This window comes from Syngnathoides biaculeatus, chromosome 11 (genome assembly GCF_019802595.1).
Source record: "Syngnathoides biaculeatus isolate LvHL_M chromosome 11, ASM1980259v1, whole genome shotgun sequence".
Taxonomy (NCBI): Eukaryota; Metazoa; Chordata; class Actinopteri; order Syngnathiformes; family Syngnathidae; genus Syngnathoides; species Syngnathoides biaculeatus.
This window is the reverse complement of record NC_084650.1, coordinates 8,632,084-8,656,471: the sequence shown is the minus strand read 5'-3', so window position 1 is coordinate 8,656,471 and position 24,388 is coordinate 8,632,084. Positions and strand designations below refer to the sequence as shown.

Sequence of the window (24,388 nt, the reverse complement as noted above, 5' to 3'; positions counted from 1 at the left end):
TTTGGAGTGACGTAATGAGAAAATTTATCGGAATATGTTTTCAGCAACTTCGCTTTGTCTCCGATCATTGTCCACGTGTTGCTGACGTCCCGTCCTTTATCGCCGATCCACTGCAGGAGGAAACTGCACTTTTCCTCTTTAACTCTGTTTTCAAGAGGTCCCATGAACATGAGTTCAACGTGTTGTTTGAATATCCCCCCCACGCATCGAGTAAGTTGGATGAATCCCACTCCATCTTCGGGGTAGGAACATTGAACGCCTCCATCTTGTACTCTTCCTTGTCATCTTCCTTCTTTTTTTCATGAGTCCTGAGTTATGCTATTGTCACTCTAACACCATGTTATGATCTTGCTATATACAAGAGGTACGAGAACTCAATCTAAGAATAAAAAGATAATACCCAGTCACAAATTTGAAAAATGTTAGGGTGTGGTCAGTCATGCCCGCAGATTAAGTTGCGGGTGTGATTAGGGATGGAATCTCAAGACCTTGAAATAACAACCTTTTTACTAAAAAAAAAAAAAAAAAAAAAAGAGAAACTCTCATCCAGTTTCACCACTTTTTCTTCTATTATTCACATACACAGACATTCATTAAAGCAACAGCACTTCTTTTTCTTTTTGTTTTTACTTTTACAATTATTATCGAGAGAAAACAATGCAGCCCTATGGGGGCCACAAACCAGTGCAATCTGTAGGCCGGTCCCAAGCCCGGATAAATGCAGAGGGTTGCGTCAGGAAGGGCATCCGGCGTAAAAACTGTGCCAAACAAATATGAGCGTTCATCTAAAGAATGCCATACCGGATCGGTCGTGGCCCGGGTTAACAACGCCCGCCCCCAGCACTGCTAACCTGCAGGGCGTCGGTGGAAATTCAGCTACTGTGGGTCGAAGACAAAGAAGAGGAGGAAACCGGATCAATCGTCAGAAGAAAAAGAGGAATGCACAGAGCCTACAACTGAGTGTAGGGACTTTGAATGTTGGGACTATGGCAGGAAAAGCTCAGGAGTCGGTTGACATGATGATTAGGAGAAAGGTTGATATTCTGTGCATCCAAGAGAGCAGGTGGAACGGTAGTAAGGCTAGAAGTTTAGGAGCAGGGTTTAAATTATTCTACCACGGAGTAGATGGGAAGAGAAATGGAGTAGGGGTTATTTTAAAGGAAGAGCTAGCTAAGAATGTCTTGGAGGTGAAAAGAGTATCAGATCGAGTGATGAGACTAAAATTTGATATTGAGGGTGTTATGCATAATGTGGTTAGGGGCTATGCCCCACAGGTAGAATGTGATCTAGAGTTGAAAGAGAAATTCTGGAAGGAACTAGATGAAGTAGTTCTGAGCATCCCAGACAGCGAGAGAGTTGTGATTGGTGCAGATTGTAATGGACATATTAGCAAAGGTAATAGGGGCGATGAAGAAGTGATGGGTAAGTACGGCATCGAGGAAAGGAACTATGAGGGACAGATGGTGGTGGACTTTGCAAAAAAGATGGAGATGGCTGGAGTGAACACTTATTTCCAGAAGAGGGAGGAACATATAGTGACCTACAAGAGCGGAGATAGAAGCACGCAGGTGGATTATATTTTGTGCAGACGATCTAATCTGAAGGAGATTACTGACTGTAAAGTAGTGGTAGGGGAGAGTGTAGCTCAACAGCATAGGATGGTGATGAGTAGGATGACTCTGGTGGTGGGTAGGAAGATTAAGAAGACAAAGGTAGAGCAGAGAACCATGTGGTGGAAGCTGAGAAAGGAAGAATGCTGTGCGGCCTTTCGGAAAGAGGTAAAACAGGCTCTCGACGGACAGCAGAAGCTCCCGGAAGACTGGACAACGACAGCCAAGGTAATCAGAGAGACAGGCAGGAGAGTACTTGGTGTGTCTTTTGGTAGGAAAGGGGAGAAGGAGACTTGGTGGTGGAACCCCAAAATACAGGGAGTCATACAAGGAAAGAGATTAGCGAAGAAGAAGTGGGACACTGAGAGGACTGAGGAGAGGCGAAAGGAGTACATCGAGATGCGACGGAGGGCAAAGGTAGAGGTGGCAAAGGCTAAACAAGAGGCATATGAAGACATGTACACCAGGTTGGACACGAAAGAAGGACAAAAGGATCTCTATAGGTTGGCCAGACAGAGGGATAGAGATGGGAAGGATGTGTAGCAGGTAAGGGTGATTAAGGATAGAGATGGAAATCTGTTGACTGGTGCCAGTAGTGTGCTAAATAGATGCAAAGAATACTTTGAGAAGTTGATGAATGAAGAAAATGAGAGACAAGGAAGAGTTGAAGAGGCAAGTGTGAAGGACCAGGAAGTGGCAATGATTACTAAGGGGGAAGTCAGAAAGGCACTACAAAGGATGAAAAATGGAAAGGCAGTTGGTCCTGATGACATACCGGTAGAGGTATGGAAGCAATTTGGAGAGATGGCTGTGGAGTTTTTCACCAACTTATTCAACAGAATACTAGCGGGTGAAAAGATGCCTGAAGAATGGAGGAAAAGTGTTCTAGTTCCCATTTTTAAGAACACAGGGGATGTTCAGAGCTGTGGGAACTATAGAGGAATAAAGTTGATGAGCCACACAATGAAGTTATGGGAAAGAGTAGTGGAGGCCAGACTCAGGACAGAAGTAAGTATCTGCGAGCAACAGTATGGTTTCATGCCTAGAAAGAGTACCACAGATGCATTATTTGCCTTGAGGATGCTAGAGAAAAGTACAGAGAAGGTCAGAAGGAGCTACATTGTGTCTTTGTGTAGCTAGAGAAAGCCTATGACAGAGTACCAAGAGAGGAATCGTGGTACTGCATGCGTAAGTCTGGTGTGGCAGAGAAGTATGTTAAAATAGTACAGGACATGTATTATGGCAGCAGAACAATGGTGAGGTGTGCCTTAGGTGTGACAGAAGAATTTAAGGTGGAGGTAGGACTGCATCAGGGATCAGCTCTGAGCCCCTTCCTGTTTGCAGTGGTAATGGATAGGCTGACAGATGAGGTTAGACTGGAATCCCCTTGGACCATCATGTTCGCAGATGAAATTGTGATATGCAGGGAAAGCAGGGAGCATGCAGAGCAACAATTAGAAAGACGGAGATGCACTGGAAAGGAGAGGAATGAAGATTAAACGAAGTAAAACAGAATATATGTGCGTGATTGAGAGGGGCGGAAGAGGAAGTGTGAAGCTCCAGGGAGAAGAGATAGCGAGGGTGGACGACTTCAAATATTTTGTGTCAACAATCCAGAGCAATGGTGAGTGTGGTAAGGAAGTGAAGAAACGGGTCCAAGCATGTTTTGGAGACAAGATTCGAGAGAGCAGACTTCGATGGTTTGTACATGTTCAGAGGCGACAGAGTGAGTATATTGGTGGAAGGGAGCTGCCAGGCAAAAGAGCGAGAGGAACACCAAAGAGAAGGTTTATGGATGTGGTGAGGGAAGACATGAGGGCAGTTGGGGTTCGAGAGGAAGATGCAGGAGATAAGCTACTATGGAAAAAGATGACACGCTGTGGCGACCCCTAACGGGACAAGCCGAAAGGAAAAGAAGAAGATTGCTTGAACTTTTATTTTGAAGGTCCTTGTTAGTTCCTGGAGCTATGAACACTGTAACCGCAAGTGATTGATGCAAATTTGCTGGAGTAAGAAATAAAAAAAGAGCAACATGTGAAATTCAAGAGCAGGTATCCAGTCACTGTGATTTGACAGCAGTGATCGCGCCCGGTGCCATCGCACTCAAGTGCGGACTTCCCTATAGACCTTACCAAGTAGGCTGAGGAGTGTGATTCCCCCCAATAGTTGGAACACACCCTCGGGTCCCCCTTCTTAAAAAGTGGTGCTACCACCCCAGTCTGCAATTGAGCACAAAACTTTAACAAGTAATTGTTATTGAAAAATATAGTAATCCACTTTAAGATTAAACGATATTTATAAAGAAAGGAATTTTTAAACAATGTAGACGTGCATATAAAAATTACAAATAAATATAATCCCTGCCTACACCTTACAGACTAAGGAGAGTGATATTAAATATGTAAAGAAAAAAGTATTCACGTAATTCAAGTAATGTGTAATCTTCATACATGGAACGCACATACACATTAAATACATACTGAAAATTCATGGACTTGCATGAACAGTAGAATTCCACCATACTTTTTTGTTGTGAAGTTGCTGACATTAAATTTCACATTTTTGTTGTGGTGTCCATCAGTGAGAAATGAATTCACAACGCGGTGTCTTCTTCTTCAGGACACAATGTGCGGTCTATTTAGTTAATAGCAAAACAAGAACACATTTTGTTTCAACATTGTCACATATGAAACGTATAATATTTTTAAAGGGTTAATTTCACATACAGTATCTACAATTTAAATAAAGTGCATTTAACTTTTGCAATAAAATGCTTAAAATAATGCTTGCACCACAAAATTTAGAGCTTGGCAGATTGTGAACAATATATGATAGCGTTTGTCTATAGTTCAAGTTCTTAATGAGAGTTTTACCTGCGTAATGACCCCGTCTCACACAATGACGTTCTGGCCAGCATCTTATAGCGTTTGAGGAAACATTGGTAGTCGCTCATGGTCGCCGGGATAGCCCCAGAGTAGCGTTGTTTCCACGCCAGTGAACGTCAATGATCGCTAGGAATCGGCGGAGAACGCTGGTCCGGAAAAAAAGTTTTGAACATGCACAAAAGTTCTCACCGAGACCAGCGTTCATCAACGTTTAATTTTAAACGCTGCAGAACGTTCAAGCATATCTGTGGAACGTTTTACTAAGGTTCGCCGAGCGTTGCACGCGTTTGCCTATCGTTAGTCAGTCGTAACTGTAGCTTTACTTGGTTGTTACTTAATCGTTTGCTTTGCAGTGAACGACTCACTGGCAACCTGTCAACGCCCACTGAACAATCCCGTAGTGCACACAGCGTGTAACCAAAGTGAAACAAATGTCGTTTGGTGTCCATTGAGCGTCATTCAAGCGTTTCCCGAACTTCCATGCATATGGGTATATAAACCAATGCTTTGTAAAAGCAAGGTCCATTTAATATTAAGCTACAGTAGAGAGCACCTAATTTGGAAGATTCAGAAAGCAGCAGTTCGTTTTTGCGGAAAAACTCCACCAGACTATCCTCAACAGCCCGGTCCAGGAGCCTGCAATCCTTTCTCTGCTTCTTTTGTCTCTTTGTCGGACCGTCGTCACTGGGGTTTGCAAGGTGTTTAGGGACCTAACGACTTCCTCTGCTGACTCCTAACCACCACCACGTTTGAGCAGCCAGACCACAAAACTAAGCAAAGACTTGGCTATTTGGGATCATTTTTCAAGATTTTAAAATCAAAGTTGTTGAAATGAAATGTGGTGAAATTGAAAAAAGATTTAAGAATTTGAATAAGACGATTTAAAAGCTCTGTCCGGTTTGTTAAACTGAAACTACATTCTATCCTGATGGAACTTCAGCTGCAGAAGTTTTATTTTACGAATTTCTGACCTATGCTGATTAACCAGTCATGTTTCATGATGCATAAAAATAATGCATTATCTGGTCTGTTTGATAGTCATATTCTCAACATGTGTGAACCTCTGTAAATATGACATCCATGGTGAAAGCAAGGTGAGGTGGCATACTCTGGATTTGAACTCTCCAGCTCCTCATGACATTTTATGGAATGAGACAATATCATGTTTACCATGTGCATATACAAATGGTTATTGAATAATGATTTCACCATCAGTGGTTAGTAAAAAAAAATGATTTGGTTTAGAAACTTTTTCAGTGCTGTAATACTTAGAGATTATATATATATATAATATATATATCACAAATTCTTCAACCATTTCACTTACTCTAATTAGTCAACTTGAAAGGTAAAATTTTGAACCAGAACAACAAAAAATATTTTAGAGTCGAAACTGTCACATAATTACAGGAATGTCCATCCATTATTAGTCAAGGATCAACACCCACACTTTGGTTTTTCTGCAAAGAAAAGGGTAATGTTCATCAGCTGGGCATAAATCCTGTGAACACGGCATCATCTCCAAGTCCTGAGGGTGAAAATTCTGCTCGGATTCTCTGCAAAGCACATGTTGGTATAACAACCATGTTGCTCTTGCCGAGGGGCCCTCAACACCACCTCACCAACTGTCTGTAGGCCACGTGGTGATTTCTTTCATGTCCTTCTCCTGTGAAGGCGTTTCTGCCATAATGGTATTGAAAGACATGCCAGGCTGTCTCCAATACAAATGGGTTTCGGCAGACTGGGTGAAAGCCTTTGTGGTTAACAATGCAAGCCAAGGTGGTTCCATCCAACTTCCGGGTGGTTTCTGTAATTTCCTTACAGCAGCGGCATTCTCTCTGGGAAGGCATTGGCTGGCAATTTCCACATTTACACCTGGGTATAAAATATAATCAGTTAAAATAATGTTATTTGGTTTGTTTTAAGCACAAAGTTGCATTTCATTGCTATCTTTTGCTTGCCGAGATAAGACTGAAATAATCCCACTGTGGTGTAAAGCCACATTCATTATCTTCTGACTAAAGTGAAAACGTGACACTCTTGAAAGTATGCAAACCAACCTGATTATCCTCTCCTCACGAAACGTTCTGAGTCAGCCTTACCGGTGTCCCCCTTTTTATTAGTTTCTCAAAACAAAGGGTCACAAGATTACAAAACAAATGCAGGAACAGATGGCAATACAACACAAAGACAAATATGAAAGTAAAGATTTCTTCAAAGCTGCAGCATTGTCCTAATAAACCTGCTAGAGGTCAGCGGGTTTCTGATTTACAGCATGTTTATGGTGTTGAGGAGCATCTGCTTTGAGGTCAGCAAAGGGGTGCATCTCCCCCCAGATGTCGCTGGGTCACACTTTGGGTCACACAGCCGCTCGGAAGGAGAATGATTCGGGCAAAAATGATATAAACAAATGCATGATTAAAATAATAAATCTAACATTTCCCTCCTGTTTATTATGTATTTGCACAAATTCTTTATCATCTCTATTATAAGTTATCATTCTCTATCATCTAGTACTAAAATATTTTTTTCTTAAAACAAATACACAGACCCAGAGACAAAAAATGTTTTAACTCATAATCTGGATTTAGAAACAAGTCGGACAAGATTAATAGAAAATCATGATCATTGTCACTGTCATTCTTCATCATTAAATGATACATCACCACCTGTTCCTTGTGGAAAACAGTGTTAAGTTTTGCAAATGAGAACACATAGACAAAAAAAAAAATACAACAGCATCCAATCAAGGTCAATATTGCTGCAAAAACAGTGGCTTATACCAAATTCAGGACACCAGAGCTTTGTATTTTCCAAAGGCACTCATCCAGGAGTCCCGCATGAAAACGTCAACACCAAAATGTTTTTGACGATTCACCATTAAGGGTTCGGAAACTCTCTTATGGCGTTGGTGTGTGACTTCTCAACACCTGTAATGTTTGGCGAGAAGTGTGCGACATTGTTTTCCGAACATAGCGTAGACATCCCCTCTCTTAGCCAACATGTCAACAACAACTCCACGTTGGAATGCCATAAATGAAATACCAGATAACTGCTCGTACACAGCTTCAAACCCTCTTTGTATCCAACTGCTCAATTTTGTTTTGTACGTTGTAATGAATGCAGTTGATTCTGTCTACATTTTTCTCAGTTGTACACCAACAACCTGAGGACTCAAATCTTGCAACCAATTCATCCGCCAATTTATACTTACTTGGAACATCAGTGGCGTCAATGTACGTTAAAACACTTTTGTTGTTCCCATTCCTCTGCGCTTTCTCCTATGCCAGTGTTTGGTTAACTGCATGTACAGTAGATGTTAATTCATAAACAGACATCATATGAATAGATAAGACAATAGTGTTATCAATGCACAGTAACCCATCTCTTTCTTTTTCCAATTTGTCCAAAATCCTGTTACCTCTTCATCATCAACAGATGTCCTGACGCGACAATGACTTAAATGTACTGTCAATCACGAAAATTGATCGAAGCTGATGCTTCCAGTTCCTATCAATTTCATGTATGTGAAATTACTCAGTGCTATGTTATTAGAAAACAGTGGGTTTTATGTTTGTTTTGTTTTTTATTCTCAAAGAAGTTAGTGTAAACACAAAATCCCATTATTTACATTCATTATCAGGTGCTGTTCCACTCCAATTCGAAGGTACAATCATCTGGTAATAGTGCCGGGATAATCTGTAAAATTTGTCATGCAAACAACACAATCTTTCGATAAGGATTTTCTGCTTGTTCTAACATCCATCCATCCATTCATTTTTTAAACCGCTCATCCTCCCAAGGGTCAAGGGAGTGCTAGAGCCCATCCCTGTCACCACCAGGGAGGAGTCGGGGCAGCCTCAAACCAACTACCAGTCAATTGCAGGGAACATAGAGACAGACAACAGCCGCACTTACAATCACACTTAGGGGTAATTTAGAGTGTCTAATTAATGTTTCATGTTTTTGGGATGCAGGAGGAAATCGGAGTGCCCGGAGAAAACTTACGCAGGCACTGGGTCAACATCCAACTCCACACAGGTGGGGCCGGGATTTGAACCGCAGTTTTCAGAACTTTGAGGCCAACACTCTACAACAGCTCCATCGTGCCACCTTTGTTTTGCAATAGGAAACCAATTATTATTTTGTACAGAAATGCCTGTCACAATTTGAAACCAGTCACCAGCCTCTAGTTTTTTCACTTTTACTTTAGTTAATTTTGATTTAGAAGAAGAGGGACTAGTAGTTATCTCTGTGGCCTTGAGACTATTCTTGTCTTTGCAAAGAAGCTACATGAGGTGTACTTGCTTCTTCATAAGAAGGTGGTTTCAAAGGTACTTTGGTGGTACTCAAAATGACTGGGAGTGTGTATGGTTTTTCAATGTAGGACAACATTTTGACGCTACACAAATGTATCATAAGCAATCAGAATGTTATTGTAATTGCGACCATGCCACAGCCTCCTAATTTGGGATTTAACCACTTTTAGGGTAAGCATTTCATCTAGGTGTCTCTAATAGGTTAGGTGTCTTTTATCGTCTTCTCTGACTTTTGGCTATTTTTAGACACTATAAGTCTGCACCCAGCCCCAAGTCAGCTTTCCGCTCAACTAACCAAATGGATCCTAGATTGAAATGACCTTTTTACAATGTGTCAAATTAACCTAAATTTAGTTTTCTATTTTATTTATTTATTTTTTAAGCTGTTGGCATTGTCGGTAACTTACAAGAACACCAACGCTCCTTCCTCACACATCTCACAAGCACCCAGCCTCCCAGCTCCACTATTTCGGCCTTCTGCTGAGAGCCTGGAAGATGCTCACTTGGTGTTCGTGTGGGTCCCTGTTCTTTGAACATTTTTCCTCATATAGTCTGCTAGATTCAAGTGATCATTAGTTTCATATTGGCCTTATAAACAATGTTTCATGGAGTTTTTTTTAGGCCTGAAATAGTCGTAATGTTGATGTAGCATTTAATAAAATCTAAACTTTGTCTATATTCTTTTTCCTGCATACACTTTTTAATCTGTTTGCAGATAAGTGCAATGATGTTTTAAATCAATATGAAACATTTTTGCCCATTTGTCCATATTTTTTTTTCTTTGATTTACAAAATGTGTTCCATTGTCACTGTTAATTTGTTTTTGGAATGCCATAGCATGGTATTATGTCCCTCCATAATACATTTGATACTGTTAGAGCATCAAAGTGTTTTGTTGGAAATAACTCTATCCTGTTAGAGAATGCTTCTGTAGTGGCAAACAATATTTTTTTCCTTCACTTCGATTTAGTTCAATAAAATCTATATATATATATTCTTTGAAAGGGATAAGTAGGTGTCGGAGCCTTATGGGTTATGTTGAGCATAGATCAAATATGCTTGACAAAAAAATTCTTTCCATAAATTGTATACTGTATCTACTCTTCATTTCCCTCCTGTTGAGGCGTGTAAAAAGCATGGCTCAAAAAGGCCTCCCATTTATATGTTTTTTGTAAAATGTTTTTTGTTTATAGAGAGGAATTTTGATAAGAATTTTCCAATTTAGAGATGTTAAATATGAGATTGTGATTTACTTTGACTTGATATAAGTTCTAAAATTACACTAGTCTGTCCATATATCTAAACGCAAATAGTCGTTTTCTCCCATGGTACCGTGTTATCTTGAAGTTGAAAACTTTTTCCCTTTCCATGCTTTAGGAAAAGATAGATCACTTACCGCAAGCTTTCATCAATGGATTGACAATAGATACCGCTTAAAATTACGCTACATTATAACAATACAACACGATCAAATGAAATGATTTCATTTTATGAATATTTAGTTTTGAAATTGAATGTCTATTGACCTCTTGTCTAAAAATGTCCATCCCAGTGCAATGTCAATAAATTATTATTATCGTATTGGGTAACAACTTCATACTCGAGTATAACAACTCAGCAAGTTTTTTTAAGGTCTTGGGATTCCATCCCTAATCACACCCACAACTTTATCTGTGGGCATGGCTGACCACACCCGTACATTTTTTAAATGTGAGTGACTGGTAAATTACGTATTAAAGTATTGTTTGATAAGGAATTTAAGTGCGCAACCCAAGTCCGTCCTTCCATATTTCCAGAGAATTTGTCGGACTCCGCCATCCATCAGCTTGCCATTGACTAGTATTCATAGGGCTTAACCTACACCATACCTTCGCGCAGATTTTATGTCGACAAGCACTCGTTCATAGTCCACAAGAAAAATTATTCTTACCAAGACATCTTCTTGTGCCTCAGATTTCCGTCAACCCTCAGATCCCAGTTTGAGAGCTCGAGGACCAATCCCTTAACGGGTCTGTGTTGCCGTGGCCACGGTCTTCCTGGAGGTCGACTCTGAAGCTGGGATCCTCAGGTAAGTTGAAATATTGTTTCAAGGGCCAAGTAAATGTTGAGTTTAAACCCAACAACTGGATGAATTATGCAAATGAAGGACAAGAGAGGCTCATGAGGAGAAACGGGTTTGACTGACCACCTGGAACTCCAAACCACGTTCTGAGTCAGCCTTACTGGTGTCCCGCTTTTTATTAGTTTCTAAAAACAAAGGGTCACAAGATTACAAAACAAATGGAGGAACAGATGGCAATACCAACACAAAGACAAATACGAATGTAAACATTTCTTCAAAGCTGCAGCATTTTCCTAATAAACCTGCTAGAGATCAGCAGGTTTCTGATTTACAGCATGTTTATGGTGATGAGGAGCATCTGCTCTGAAGTCAGCAAGTTGATGCATCCCCCCCAGATGTCGCTGGGTCACACAGCCGCTCGGAAGGAGAATGAGTCGGGCAAGAATAATATAAACAAATGCATGATTAAATAATAAATGTAACATCAATATGGATGCGACCATGTACTGTATATAAAAAAAAAAAAACAGTGACAGTCCCATGGTATAGCCGTTGAAGTAAAACCAAGAAATCAATGTCCTAATTATTGATAGTGCAAACAGACAGTAATGGGTGGGTCGACAAGGTTACCACTGTCCTGTACAATAACAACCAAATAGAATAAACACACCAATATTCAATTTCACTCACATAAATTCAAAGCCATCATTGTGACTCCAGAGAGTAGTGTTGGTTACATTATGACTCTTGCTTGCCATTTCTCCAAATGACCAGCAAAAAGCAAACAAGAAAAATTGTTGTGTATGTACGCTTTGAAGATAGGAAGCGTACTGCCTGCGGCGCGTCTGAGCTCTGGTTTTAAGGGCGAAGAGGCTCCACCTACAAGTCATGCCTTTCCCGCTTGACGTTCCTGGGCTTGACTCTCGATTACAGTGGCCAGTGTTGGGCCTTAATGCAGCAAAGGTTCCCCATTTACTATGCATAAAGAATTACAGCAAATACAATAATCCCGCCACCGAGCAGCTATCAATGCCAAATGAATCCCCATGTTGAGTTCAGTGATCCCGTAACCACGGAGCAACCATTTCTCTTCAGGAGAAACAAGTTCCATTATTAAACACTTTGTTTTTCCCAACCTAATCAAAGCCAATGGAATTGAGTGAGTTGGCTTCAGTTGGGAGTCCACACGGGCGCCGCGTAATTCAGGATCAATCTTCCGATGGCCTTATATGTCGTGAGGATGGTCTCCTTGGTCTGGCCCCACGTGGTGCCGACTAGGCACTTCAGAACATTGGAGTTCGAGGTAGCTATTTGATACCTCTCCACATTGTCACCTCGCTGGGCTGATGGTACATTTCGTCTTTTCCTTGTTACAGGTCATTTGTTTTGGCGTGGTTGTCACGTAGCAGTCGAGTGAATAATAACCCGTTGGTACAATGTCATGGTCTTTGGAATACACACTTGATATGTATGGGTATTTTACCCAATAATTACGTGAAACATTTAAGCAAGCAATGACCCAATCCTTCATTTCAACATTTTGAAATCTCCGCTAAGATTTAGTTATCTCTGGAGCAGGGTTTGGCAACTTTTAAAACTCAAAGAGCCATTTCGACCTGGTTTCCACGGAAAAAACAATACTGGGAGCTGCAAACACTTCTTGACATCTGAAATTAAGATGTTATATTGTATATATTTTTGTGTGTGTCCATACACCCTCTAAAGAGTGGATATATATCTATATCTATATCTTTACACTTCTAATATCGTGTGTTGCTTATGAAATTGATGCAGTCATCCATGTTGCAGAAAATTTCATTTTATTCATTAAACACATTGTCAGGTTCAACAATCAGACATTCATTAAACAAGACAAAAAAGGAAGCAAAGACACCAGTTCAAGTCTCGCGAGGAGAGAGGAGAGGAACTGTCTCGTACAATTCACCACTGCACTCTCTGATTATCCTCTCCTCAGTACTTCTATTTATTTAGTTTTAAGACGCTCCTTATTTACATGGATGTTACAAAAAGGAGACGACAAGCAAAACAGTTTGAAACAAGGTGTACGTTTGTTCATGTGCGTGTGCATGTGTGGAAGATTTCTGAATACATGTGTGGTCATCATTTCTTTAACAGGCAGCAGTTCTAACAGTTCTGATGATTAGATGTTTTTGTTCTTGCTATCTCCTGCTAGGAGGCTGCCACGTTATCTAGAGCAGAGCAAAGCATTTCTTTATTGGAATTAAATGTATGATAATTATGATCACAATTATTCCTACACACATTAAACCCATTTTTACCTCTCAGAAAAAAATCACAGAGTTGAACGCATCTTTCAAATAAATTAAAAAGCTGAACCTAAATTATCAGTCTAGCATCAAGCCAACATACATTGGGGTTTTGTAGCATAAAGCATAGGCTTGACGTGAATCCAAAAATACTGTAAGATCTTTGATTATGAGTGTCCTTTAAGAGTGCAGGGTGGGGTGGGAGAAGGAGAAAGATAGATGAGGGAAAGAGTGAGTGTAACCGAGAAGCTTGTTGTTGTTGGAGTTTTAATTAAAAAAACAACTAACAAAGCGTGTGGTGACTCCTGTTCCTCCCATTGCTGCGGGTATTACAATATAATGGAAAAAATGCACTATTTCACTAAACAATGGAAGTAAATATTTGCACAATAACTGCCTGAATATTTATTTTACCTGCTCCTGAACCTCCGTGCACAGTGTTTACAAATCAAGTCTGTCGTAATTTACTCCGTCTGGTAGGCTTGTTGGCGTCTCTGAGAGTGTGATGCATATTTTGAGCGATTATATATTTCGAGATCAGAATAATCTTACAATTTACAACTATATTTAAAAACAGCTTGATTTTTCAACAATCAGTACAGTCATTGATCCATCTTGGAAGGATTGTTCCCGTTATCTGTTGCAAGGGGCATCGGGGGCATTTCCTCTTGCTCCATTCTGTTGTGTTCAGTGTGTCAAAAATTTGCATTTGTCAATTTTGTTAAAGTCTTCTTGAGGTACTCAGAGCAAAGGCAATTGTTGGTAGTAAAAATGTCTAATTAATGGCTCCATTAGATTCTTTTCCCCTTTACATGTATCATGTTTATCAAATTCAAATTGCCCCAATGCCTATTTTGCTGTTTTGCCCTTTTGTTATTCCAATTTAGAAAATTGTGAAGCCAGTTTTCAAACTGGGTTTCTGCTTCTTCTCCAGTGACTATTATTAAATTCGAAAACCACATACCTATATCTATATTTATATTTGCGAGGCTTATCTTCTGTTAGTCTTGTTATGAGCGGGAGTGTTGCAGCTAATCCCAGCTGTCATCAGGTAGGAGGCGGGGTACACCCTGAACTGGTTGCCTGCCAGTCGCAGGGCACATGGAGGAAGAAAACAGTCGCACCCAAAATCACACCTAGGGACATTTTAGAGTCTCCAATTAATGCATATTTTTTGGGATGTGTGAGGAAAACGGAGTCCCCAGAGAAAACCCACGCAGGCACGGAGAGAACATTGCCAATTCCACACAGGTGGGGTCAGGATTTGAACCTCAGAACTGTGAGGTCAACACTCTACAGCTGCTCCACCGTGTCGCGGTGGGAGAGCTGATAACAGTAATTTAGATATATTCTCCTATGGTCTTGGCGTATGATGTTCATCCTTAATGCCACCGCATCAGTAGTCAAGTCCACGGAGAAGTTACTGGTTTGGAAGTCAGCCAGTTTAACATGGAACATCTCTCACGTTGTCTCACTTGAAACGGTACAGGTCAATGTGAGCTGGTTGTCATGGTTGGCATTGCTAGTATCTGTGTCTCAGGACCTTGGTTCTTGGTCGAAGAGTTACACCTGAGATTGATACAATGCCAACAAGGTTTCCACCCAGGGGTAAGTATGTACACGGGTATTTATTTACATGGGTCTTATTTATCATTGCAGCCTTAAAGTGTGTGAAACTTGAAACTTAAAACATATTCTGGTTTTATTATCACTGAGAAAAATATGAGTCATTGTAGAACTATATTGGAGAGTTATTTAGCAACTGTACCCAGTGAACGTAACTTTTTTGTAACCTTGTGCCTAAAGTTCAGTATCCTTAAAATCTTCTCATCACTTCTGCTTTCCAGGTGAGGTGGTTGTGTAAAACACTGTCCAAAACTGTTGTCCTTGAATGATGCGTTTGTGTACTGAATTGATGAATGGCCGATGTAAACCTGAGGAGCGGACGTTTCACAGCAATGGTGCTCATATGGATGGAGCAAGTGTGGGTGTGGTGACGTCACGCGTTAATTACTTTTTTTCTGTGTTATTTAAACGTCAACTGACATATAAAACATAATCAATCAATTAATCAAACAAAAGTCAGCCCATCCCTTTTTTCACCACACATCAGGATGTTGTCGTATATGGATTTTTGCCTTTCCCGACAAGAAAATCCTCTCGAGGCATTTAGAGTGTTAGAGAAGAACCAGAAAGTGATGTTTTTTTTACAGATGTCCACAAGCAGAGGAATCCAATGTAGAATTGAGATTTCTTCGAAAGAGAGAACTTTAATTTGGTAATAAAAATGTGGAAAATTGGGACCCTAAACATTAATAGTTGGTGATGGAGGCATCAAGGATGTGAAACACTTTTGCAGTGAAAAGAACACCAAAGTACGGTGTTTTACTATTGACAGAGTGTCTGATATCTGTCAAAAAATCCTGGAGATCACTGATCAGCATCCAACTGTGAAATCCGTCATTGTACACACAGGGGCCCTGGATGTTCTATTATTATTATACTATTGTTAACGATGGAGTACAGCCCATACCACACCAAGATCCTCCTTCCATCCCTTCTCCCCTGAAACCACCGTCCACTAAGAAGCAAAAGGCCCCTCCTCCACCCATGAAGACTCTCTGTAAATCTGACTGATATTTACCAGATATTTTCCAGAATAACTCAGACCCCTATGTAGATCAAGCATTTTTCAACCTTGTAATTACAAGGGACAGAAAGTTGTTCAAAAAGATATGGGACCAAGAAAGTAGAACTTCCAACTTAGTGAGGATAAAATGTGAGTCTATTGAAAAATTCTCTCCAGTCGTCTCTGTGAGACACACTCTTTTTACAATCTATGGTCTGGACTTTTTGTTATTAAATGAAACGTGAAAGTAGCTGTAAAACCATTTTAAATGAGGGAACGCCAGCAGATTTTAATTTTATGAACAAGTGTCGAACAGGGAAAAAAGGTGGTGTGGTATTGCTGTTATTTTTAAATCATTATTTCAATGTAAAAAAATTATACTCTGTGATTTTAGCTCTTTTGAATATCTGTGTTTTTTTAGTCAAGAGTGAACCAAAGGTTATCATTTTAATAATTTATAGACCTCCAAGATACAATGGAAAATTTATGGAGGATTTTTCACACCTTCTGTCAGTTACTTAGACTGAGTACAACTATATTGTCATAACAGGGGACTTTAACATTCATGTTGACAGTACCATGGAAAAAAACATCTAAAGAACTTTCCGCCATAGTAGACACATTTGACCTCTCTCAACATATTAAGAGTCCAACTCACACTCAAGGTCACATCTTAGACCTCGTCATCTCTAAGGATGTTGAAATTGTATCAATTAACATTAAGTATATGGCTATTTCTGACCATTTCTGTGCATTTTAGGAATTACAGATTCTTCCAAAAGTTCAGACAACCTCTATCTCTATTTTGTAAAGGTACATAAATGAGAGTACTGCCACTAAGTTTATGGAGACTGGCTGTGCCACAGACTGTGAATGCTGAGACAGTTGATGAACTTTTGGACAATTTCACCTCAAAAATCACAAACGCCATGAATCCTGTCGGTCCTGTTAAAACTAAGACCATCCTGAGGCGACCTAGAACACCGTGGAGGAGCACAATGATGATCAAGAGATCTAAATGGGAGTGTAGGAAAGTGGAACGCAAGTGGAGAAAAACTAAACTCCATATTGACTATGACCTTTACAGACAGTATCTTCATAATTTTAACCAAGAGTTAGACCTTCCTGACGCAACCCTTTGCATTTATCCGGACTTGGGACTGGCTTACAGGTCGCACAATATTGTGTTCCCCAAAGGGGTGCAGATAGTCAAAAAAAGCAATAAAAAAAATCTAAAGAGGCTTAGTCTTTAGTGTACTCTGCATAAATGATATCCTTTCAGCATGATTCTAACAAAATGTTGAATCCATTAACATTAAATAGACAGGTAGTAGGATTAAGTGCAGATAAAAGGCAATTCATTTATACCTATGAAATTGGTATACATGCTCGAGGTCATGAGTGACTATACATTTCAAATTCTTGATATTTGTCTTTGACCTAATAGATTGCGTCACTGCTCACAACTTTGGTAGAGTATTGGCTGCAGTTGGACATAACTCTTACCCTCCCTCACTCTGTAAGACTTTGCGAGGACAATACAAATTTAAAAGAAAGAATCAAGGTTCAAGGCTGAAACTATTTTTATTTTCACTAATACATATATGATGAATCCAAATTGAGCATTACTGTTATTCAGGCTGTGGACTGGACTGAACCTCTTGCTCTTGCAGAGGACACACGGATTACTTGCCATCCTGGCTCTCCAGCAGGACTTAGACTCTCTCCAAGTGGGGTTCTTGGGGCTTCACCGGATGCAATCATCGCTGCAGGCGCTATCATTGAGGTCAAGTGCCCCTGGTCAGCCAAAAATGAAACACCCACCCAGCAAGCGGCTGAGAAGAAGGACTTTTATTTGACTATAGATGAGGTTACTGGCTCATTGAAGCTAAAAAAGGACCATGCTTACTGGCACCAAATATAGGGTCATCTGTACTTGGCGGGGTGTTAAAAGTGTGACTTGGTGGTGTGGACTCTTAAGGGCACAGAAATCATTCCTGTGATGAGGGATCCATCCTGGGCTTGTAACCTAGATGTACTTCACACATCCTTCACACAACTGTTTTCCTGCCAAATTTTAAATTTCTAAAAATGTTAGTCTGGACATGTGTTTAAAGGTTCAGTGTCATGAAATGGATGATTTTTAATGTTATTAATGAAAAAACAGCAGCCGGTATGGACCCATTCGTTTCTTCACCACAAAACCTGATTTTGACATATATGGCTTTTTGTAACTCCTGCCATGAAAATCCTCTCAAGGGATTTCTTTTTGACAAGAAGCAGGAAGTGACGCTGGAGGCAGTAGCGCATTCAAGCGGAATCGTTTGTTTCTATTAGTTTTACCTGCGGGAAGATAGCTCGTTGTTCCTTTGTGTTAGCCAAAATGCCGGCTCGTTGCATTGCTGAATATTGCTTGAACACTCGGAAGGATGGATTTACCCTTCATAAGTTTCCAAGAGACCCGGTTCATTGTGAAAAATGGATTACACGGGTACAAAGGACGAGAGTTTCATGGGTTCTAAATGACAGGTTGGTGTGTACACAGATACTAAAAAAAATAATAGTTTGGGGGGGACCATGTAATCCGTCTCTCATAACGTAACAAAAGATCCGCGTATCTATGACAGGGGTGCTAAATGTGTTGATGTGCGCGTCACACGGGTTCCGCTTTGGGTTCGCCGGCAAAGGCTTCGGCGTCAGGCTCGCTGGCGAAGGTTCCGTGTCGGGCTCGCCGGCGAAGGCTTCCGCGTCATGCCTCGCAGACGAGCACGGCGTCGGCCGGGCTGGCTCACACATACTGTCTGGGAGTCTGTTGTTAGTTTGAAATGATCCGCATATCACCTAAATTGGCTCGAAACAATAGGGTAATATTGCCCCGGACTCTTCACTCGATTGTGTGATGTTTCCTTCTGCGAAAAGAGCTTCCTTGTCTGAAGGGGCATGTCTCATATTCGGGGCCACAGTGTGTTTTCAATGGCGAATGTCCGTGGTGACGTCACGGACGGTAGATACAGCCAATATGGCAACCACATGGATGTCAAATGACACTTCCGCAACTTTGCGCATAGATGATGCGCTCCCTGCTCATATTTATTTTTTCGTATGGACATTGAAGTGAATTATGTTATATGTATTTTTCATATCAATATACATTTGAGAATGTTTATAGGGATGAAGTTGACCTTTAAGAATCATATGCTGAGGATATGTACAATAAATACTTGAGAATAAAATACAATTAAAACCACATACAATGGAAGAAATAAAAAGTGGAAATACTCCAAAGGGCATGAATAATAAAAAAAAAAACATGGATTTAAAAACATTCACACTTGGAGCTGACCTCACCTCTGTTGGCAACGTATTCCATTTGTGTGCTGCATAATCGCAAAATGCTGCTTCATCCCGTTTGCTTTGGACTCTGCGTTCCACTATTTGACCAGAGTCAGTCGATCTCGGAGCTCTACTGGGTTTATTTTCATAAGCATTTCTTTCATTTGTTCAGGACCTAAACCCTGGGGATTTATAGACCAGTAGCAATACTTTACAATCTATTCTAAAGATGAGTGGAAGCCAGTGCAAGGACTTTAGGATTGGAGTTATATGCTCTGACCAGTTTGGTCTGGTCAGAACTCGAGCTGCAGCATTCTGAATGAGCTGCAGCTATTTAATACTGTTTTTGCGGAGTTCAGTCAGAAGTCCATTACAGTAGTTTAGTCTACTTGAAATAAAAGCACGGATGAGCTGTTCCTGGTCTGCTTGGCAGATACAAGCCTTCACTCTAGATATGTTTTTCAGATGGTAAAAGGCATTTTTTTAAATTGATTTGATATGACTGTTGAAAGTTAGGTCAGAATCAATAAGAACACCAAGATTTCTGACTTGGTCTTTGGTTTTTAAAGATAGAGAGTCCAGGTGTTTCCTAACAGTAATTCTCTTTTCTTTGATGCCAAAAGCAATTGTCTCAGTTTTGTTTTGGTTTAGTTGAAGAAAAGTTTGCCTCATCCAGTTATTTATTGGCTTTATACAGTGGCACAAAACCCCAATTGAACTGTAGTCATCTGGAGACACTGCTAAATATAACTCTGTGTCACCTGCGTATCTATCAGAGTCAAAATTAAGGTTTTGAAAAATTTGACCTAAGGGTAGCATATACAGTCTTAACAGGAGGTCCAAGAACTGACCCTTGAGGGACTCAATAGGTCATTGCCATTTGTTGAGATTGAGCATTTGCAATGGTTACAAAGTTGCTCCTTTCCTCCAGGTACGACCTAAACTCTTTAAGGACAGTTCCCAAATCAGTTACCACTAATTTCACAATAGTTTGGAAAAGTCAGATTGTATTGAGTCGAGACAGCTCGTTGATGGTTCCAGCTGCTTAACAGTTTTCTCTACAGTTTTTTGGTCAACTGTCTCAAATTCTGACAAGTTAATAGAGTTTTCCCTGGGTGGCTTCAGATGTAAAATAATTTTAGCATTTTATCATTTTGCTGATTTGTGCTGATATTTGACCTGATGGATTGTATTTTTTTAATAAATAACAGGCAAACCCATTGCATTTGTCAGTTGTTACGAGTTCTGGATCCATCTGATATGGGGGTGAGCTTGTCAACCACAGCAAACAAAGCGCGAGTATTGTTGAGGTTCTTCCTAATGATTTCAGAAAAGTGTTGCTGTCTAGTCCTAACTAACGCTTGGTTAAAGTTACAAAGACACAATAAAGGTGATAGTCAAGTTCAAGTTTAGTTTTTCTCTACTTGTGTTCTGTTTTCCTACACTTTGATTTAGAGCTCTTGACCATCTTTGTACTCCTCCCCGGTGTTTTAGGTCACCTCAGAATATTTTTAGTTTTAACAGGACCAAAAGCATTCATGGCATTTGTGATTTTTGAGGTGATATTGTCGAAAAGTTCAACTGTCTCAGCATAGCGACGGTCTCCATAAACCTAATGGCAGTATTCTAATTTATGTACCTTTTCCTAATGGAGATAGAGGTTGCCTGAACTTTTGGAAGAATCTGTAATTTAAAAAAAACACACAAAAATGGTCACGAATAGCCATATCCTTAATGTCACTCGATAGAATTTCAACATCCTTAGAGATGACCAGGTCGAAGATGTGACCTTGAGTATGAGTTGGACTCTTAATATGTTGAGAGAGGTCAAATTTGTCTAGTATGGCAGAAAGTTCTTATTGTTTGTTAATCTTATTGTCAACATAAATGTTAAAGTCCCCTGTTATGATAAAATAGTTGTACTCAGTACAAATAACTAATAGCAGTTCTGAAAAATCCTCCATAAATTTTCTATTGTCTCTTGGAGGTCTATAAATTCTCAAAGTGTTAATCTTTTGTGTTAAAGTGTAAAAGTGAAGTAAAAGTGTTACCTTTAACTAAAAAAAACACATATATTCAAAAGAGCTAAAATCATCCAGCCTAATTTCTTCACATTGAAATAATGATTTAAAAATAACAGCAATACCACCATCGTCTTCTCCCTGTTCATCACTTGTTCATAAAATTAGAATTTGCTGTTGTTGCTTCGTTTAAAATGGTATTACAGCTACTTTCTGTTAACCACGTTTCATTTAATAACAAAAAGTCCTGATCATGGGTTGTAATGATTTTATTAATCACCATTGCTTTGTTACCCAGTGACCTGATATTAAAAAGAGCTAGTCTCACCATTCAGGCCACCAAACGCAAGGCGTCCGGGTGTACGGGTCAGGAGAACGACCCGGACGCCAAGCACCAGGATCCCCACGGGGCAATTCAGGTGGAGGACCTCGGTAAGGAACCCAACAGCGAAGCAGGAACCACAGCAAGGCATGCAACTGCTCCGGACGAAGGCCTCCCAAGCTGTGGTAGCGAGGCGACCGGGGATTGGTCACCGCCGAGGTCCGGAAGCGGACGAAGCTCGGTGGTCATCGTGGCATGATTCTCAGACGACCGTGGACCAGTCACCATTAAAGCAGGAGAGGAAGGTGGCAGGAGGCCGTATACCTGTCGCTGTCGAGACAAAAGCGTGGAGCGGCCTCGGGCCGGTCGCCGCCGGTACTCCTGGACCGGAACGTGAGGCGGCTGGAGAACCATCGTCACCTCCCGGACAGCAACATGAGGCGGCTGCGGCGCCTTCGCCACCTCCTGGACGGCAACGTGAGAAGGCAGCGGCGCCATCGCCACCTCCTCCTGGAAGGCAACATGAGGCGGCGGCGTCCTCGCCACCTCCTCCTGGACGGCAACGTGACAAGGCGGCGGCGGCGTCCTCAGCATCTCCTCCTGTACGGCAGCATGAGAAGGCGGCAGCGCCGTCCTCACCACCTCCTCTTGGACGGGAACCTGAGAAGGCGGCAGCGGCGTCCTCACCACCTCCTCCTGGACGGGAGCTTGAGGCGGCTGCGGAACCCCCACAGGTGGCACAGCGCTGCGTTGTTGCTCCCGTTGTGTTTGCCTTGGCACTACAGCATCATCGGGGACAGCCTGGAGCAAGTGGGATGATAAGGTCCTCCCCCTTTTAACAGGAGGAAAATAGCTCGCCTCATCTTTATCAGAATTCCCTCCATCCTCGGAACTTAAGCTCTCTGCACTACATTTGTGAATCCTGTTCTTTAGGAAAACACACGTTGCGGAGGCTCTAGCAGGACCATCTTCGATAGTAAATCCCATCGTTCTCTTTCGACGGCCACCCGGAAGCCTGTCGCCACCGTGATATGAGTGTGACGCGGTGATGAATTTGCTGCCAGGCGCGACGTGGGCTCGGCTGGGGGAGGAGTCAATGGATGCCGTGACATGAGAATCGGTCACCAGCGCATCTCTCAAAACTGTGATGTGAGCAAGGCAAGGCGGCGGGTCTGTTCCCACTGTCACGTGAGCTTGCAGTGCATTTATTGATACAGCAACTTGGTTGTATGACACGGAAGTGGAGGACGTCATGGAGCCTACCCGGATCGGACAGGCTTGGTTCTCCGGCAGTCGGTCTACCTTGCGTCGGTCCCGGCGATGCCGGGTCTTTCCTGCTGGGTCCTGTTTTGGCCAGATCGTTCTGTCATGACCCATCGGAATGGAGGTAGGACTCAAATGCAGAACTCGGGAGATGCAAGGGAGTTCAGGGAAAAACGTTTATTATTAGAAGGGTCAGGGGATGAGGCAAGCAGTCAGGTGCAGCAGCGGTAGTTGGGACCTCAGGCGTAGAGAGCAGGTCAGCGGGCAGGCAGGAGTCGGTACACGGGGAAGGACAACAAGGAGCAGAGTGTGACAGGAACTTTGCTTAAGCTGGTATGGTGAGAATTCCGCCAAGTTTCCCAGAGCCATTGTGTAGCGCTAACTCCTCTGCAGTTATACTTAATACTGAATTAATTAAGAAGAGTAACCATTGGATATAGAATAAAATATAAACCACACTCCTTTAAAGCCACAGTAGTGTATTTTAGCATGACTGATAAAACCAGAGTGATGAGAATTAAGGGTTGAACTTTAAATAATTCATTAAACTACCCGAGTCATTCTACTTCAAAGGAACTCCGAGAAGTCAGAAAGAGGGGTAAAAATATGCTGCTAAAAATATTCAATAGAATTTCTATAGAAATCTATAGAATGCTATTGAATTTATACAGAACAACTTCTTCTACAGAACTTCGGTTGTGACTTTCTATAGAATTTATACGGAAACATTTTTTTCTGTAGGTTTGAAGAACAGAAAGTGGCACAGTGGTTGATCTCAAAATTCTATAGAATTTGTACAGAATAATTTCTGTAGAACAATTTTCCTGCAACATCAGAGTTAATACAGATGCTAAAGTTGCATAATAAAATGCATCAAGTATTTGTTACAATATATAAATACTGTCATGACTATGGATATTTCAAAATAGGGTCCATCATATTAGACGATCCACGATTATAAAGCCTATATTTTCCCCATTAAATCATTTTTCAAATTCGAGTTTTGAAGTTTGCAGAGGTACCCATACTAACATTTCCAACTGTTCTCTATGGAGATAGATTTGCATGTTTCACCTGCCAGCAGGTAGCCGTGAGTAGTATGGTGATGCAGTTGACTGAAGGAGAAGGTGCTCATTCGAGATGGATCAATGTGCCTGCACCACGCCTCTCCACCACCGGAGTCGCCCAAAGCCTCGAACCCCCAAATATGAATGCTCAACCATTTTTTTTGGCTTCCGGAGTGGCCCACGTTGGCTGTGCTGCTCCACATCCTGTTAATCCATGCTGGTATTGAGCCAAACCCCGGGCCTCTCTAGTGGCTCTGCTGCATCTGCTCAAAACCGATCTATCGAAACATGACGTCCGTTTGCTGCACCAAGTACAACGGCTGGTGCCACTTCACTCGATGCTCGAATCTACGCTAAAGTCGAGACTGGACTGACCGCTATGTAGTGCCACGTTGCGCCACTCGTCCACCACCGGACGCAAACTGCCAAACCAAGCCTCGATGAGTTCCGTCGGCCTTCCGCATCCTGCAGTTCAACTGCAATGACCTCACATCCAAGGTCCCGGAAATAGCGGACTATTTGTCCTTGCTGCCGTCAAAGAAACCAAGCTCTGTCAGCGGTCAAATCTACACAAGATCTGCGACTATAC

General features: G+C 41.3%; 1 protein-coding gene across 1 annotated transcript in view; it reads left to right on the top strand.

Moving 5' to 3' along the window:
- Window positions 1-24,388, top strand: part of tctn1 (tectonic family member 1) — a 125,742-nt gene that overhangs the window by 18,296 nt on the left and 83,058 nt on the right. The window contains exon 3 of the mRNA XM_061836088.1: window positions 10,768-10,882. The gene's annotated coding sequence lies outside the window, so the exon portion shown is untranslated. The remainder of the gene's footprint in view (window positions 1-10,767; window positions 10,883-24,388) is intronic.